The sequence below is a fragment of the Chenopodium quinoa genome, unplaced genomic scaffold, assembly GCF_001683475.1.
Source record: "Chenopodium quinoa cultivar QQ74 unplaced genomic scaffold, ASM168347v1, whole genome shotgun sequence".
NCBI classification, from domain to species: Eukaryota; Viridiplantae; Streptophyta; class Magnoliopsida; order Caryophyllales; family Amaranthaceae; genus Chenopodium; species Chenopodium quinoa.
In genome coordinates this window covers 867513-870656 of record NW_018742738.1, presented here as the reverse complement: position 1 = coordinate 870656, position 3144 = coordinate 867513, and the positions used below count along the sequence as shown (strand labels likewise).

Sequence of the window (3144 nt, the reverse complement as noted above, 5' to 3'; positions counted from 1 at the left end):
CATGGAAAAAGTAGATATGGAGAAAACAACATTCATAACACCATGGGGTACATACTGTTACACGATAATGCCATTTGGGATGAAAAACGCGGGTGCTAATTACCAACGAGCAACGACTGCCTTAATCCATGACATGATGCACAAAGAGGTTGAGGTATATGTAGATGACATGATTGTGAAATCAAAAGATCGCCCAGGACATCAAGTAGCCTTGAGAAAATTCTTTGAAAGGCTAAGAAAATACAACATGAGGTTGAATCTCACTACTACAAAATGCGTATTTTAGCGACGCTGTGAGCTCGACACAGTGTAGGGGGCGTCAGCTGCTTGATATAGTACGCGTGTATCCTCAACGCTTTTAAGTCAAAATTTATTTTTGACAGGTAAAAGCGTCGAGGTATACCCAAGTACACGGCACGTGACAAATTTTTTTAGCCCGCATCATGGCATTACATTATAGGATAATAAAACCACCGCTCTACATACCCTAACTCTCATCGTTTCATCAGTTTTAATTTTTTCATCTTTCTCCATACCCAGTTCTCCAAAAACACTAAGAGATTCATGGAATTAGGATTTGGATCTGTATTTTCAGCGTGATTCTTATAAATTGGGAAGCGGAATTTGCTTTTCTCTCATTCCTTTGTGCTAGTTAGTAATTATTCAAAGGTACTTTTTATCATTTTTTTAATTTCTTGTTAAAATTGAGTATTTTAGATCTAGAGTTTTAATTTTCAGAAATGTTACGATTTAATGATGATAGAGGGTTAACTCATGAAGAACAGAGATTTAAGGGTTTTGTTTATGCTTCTCTAGTAGAAACCCCACTGAGAGAGAGGTATTGAGATAAACGAGTTTAATTTGTTGCAAATTTAACTAATGTACTTATTTTGAAATTTTAGAGTAGCAATTGGGGTTCAGATTCAATCCTTAGTGGTTGAGCTAGGTTATTTTCCTCCCTTTACAGATCTGGTCTTCACTTTTTGAGTTATGCCTGTCCTTATTATGCCGTATTATTTTGCTAGATACAACGTTGCTTTAGAGGTCAATGAATTTATCCAGGTTAGAATTTCTTCTTTTTTTTTCTTCTGTTATTTTGCTTTTTATAATTGTTGCGGTTTAATTTTGATGTCAAATTGGCCATTTTGTTTCAATTTTTGCTTAATTCTGATCTGATTGAGTAAATAAGAGGGGTTTTATGTTTTTATTTTTTTGTACGATTTGCTATGAATTTTTTTTGGAGTAATTGGTTGGTTTCTTAATTGCAAAGTTCTTATTGTTTAAACAGAATGGGGAATTTGGCTATTTTCTTGAATTTATGGTTGTTACTTTAACCTTTTATTTTATTCTCTTCTTTAGGAAGTAATTACATACAAGTATTACGGGAGTAGTACTTAGTATCTTACTCGTCCCAAAAAATTAAATAATTGGAGTTACTTAGATGGATTGGTGTGAGTATTAGTGCGTGACTAAACCATTTCAAACCTTATTTTTTTGTTATTTTGGGAAGCTTAAGTATGTATTGATATTTCCAAATAAAAAACAATGCAAGATAGATTAAATATTAAACCCCTTTTAACATCTAAAAGACCAAAACCTTAAGTTATTTATAAGAAATAAAACCTGTCTTTTGGGTTGGAACATTTTTTCTAGAGTGACAAGAGAAGCCTCCAAGTTATGTTGGATTACATTTTGTGGGAGATCATATCTGTTATGTGGTTGTGTCGGTGTTTTAGATTTTTCAACAATTATTTTTTTTTTTTTTGGATTTGTCGTAGTACTAATTTTAGTTGCCTTGAGCTGCAGTTTTGTTTGTCTTAAAATGATATACTTGTAGTTGATATTAGCCCATAATCCCTTCATGAAAGATATAGATCTTGAAAATTTATCCAATCTAGAGTCAATAATTTCTAAATTTGGAATTGTGTGCTAGAAGTTGTGCCTTTCGGAAATTTCAGTGGTCTGCTGCCATGGTTCTATCGCAGCGGGGATGTTTATTGCTCTCTTAAAGCCTATGCGGGTTTATTGCTTTGAGTTGGGTGTGTTTGCTTAAATGAATACTTTGGCTTTAGTTAAACATGAAGTGGCTAAATTTCAGTTGGGTGGGCTTCCTAAGATGATAAGTAGGTGATTTGCCCGCGTTAAGGTATTTATTATGTCTCATGCCACACGAGCAACAATTGTTTTTGGAATCTAGATCATCTGTGTGTCCTTTCTCTTTCTTGTTTCTTTCTTTCATAATATAGGACCTGAGATGCAACTATAAAAACTACGAAGCAGGTTTCTCAAACTTGCATTGTTTTATAATCGATGGAACTCTTGATTTTCTACATCAGTATGTATTTGGCAGCATGAAGTACTTTAGTGTTGTGGACTAAGAATTTCAGTACTCTTCAGCAATGAAACCAGAGGTAATTAGTGTTAGAAACCTTGTTATGCAGCTGGTTACATTTTTTTTATTACAAATCTGTAGTCTGTCTTTTAAATCTAATATAATTTGTCTTGTTAGGACTATAATCCCCTAACTAGAAACATGTTTTATTCAACCAACAGAAATATATGGCAAATTTTAACTTCCAGCTCTAACATGCTTGTTATTGATGCAGGATGTTATGACTATTATATGTGTCAAGTCTACAAATTAATCAAGTCATTCCATGAAGACGTTAAATTAGCTCCAATTCAATAGAGAGAAGTTGCGTGTTTTTCGAAATAGTGGTAGTATTGCAACTATGCATTTTTATTTAATGTTAGCAGTTTAAGAGATCAAATGTCTTCTAAATGAATATTAGTTTAATAATGTTAGAATATAATCATAGTTTTTTGCATTATTTTACATATGTATACATATAATAATTTGTACTCTTGTTTAATTATGAATAAATTCAATTTATGGGTAAACTTTTTCTTTTGATTTTTTTTAATACTGCGATATGGAGTATCTTTGCAAGTAATATAAATATTTTCCACATTGGATATTTTTATAGAGAATATGGACTTGAAAAGGTGTTACCCAATTTTAAAGTATGGACACAAAAAAGCGTCGGTAGAATATCGTACAATTAAAGTATGAAATCAGAGACTTAAAAAAGCGTCGCCAAATATGCGAATATAGACACAAAAAAGCGTCGAGAAATTTGAGGA

General features: G+C 32.5%; 1 long non-coding RNA gene across 3 annotated transcripts; it reads left to right on the top strand.

Annotated features, from left to right (window-relative positions):
* Positions 1 to 470: 470 nt before the first annotated feature.
* LOC110724127 lies at positions 471 to 2901 on the top strand. 3 transcript variants are annotated; one of them, XR_002511844.1, is made up of 5 exons: positions 473 to 669; positions 903 to 946; positions 1026 to 1062; positions 2281 to 2411; positions 2607 to 2901. It is a non-coding gene; the product is annotated as an uncharacterized LOC110724127 (long non-coding RNA). The 3 variants fall into 3 exon arrangements; XR_002511845.1 differs by lacking the exon at positions 903 to 946 and having other exon boundaries at positions 471 to 669; positions 968 to 1062; XR_002511843.1 differs by lacking the exon at positions 903 to 946 and having other exon boundaries at positions 475 to 669.
* Positions 2902 to 3144: the final 243 nt, after the last annotated feature.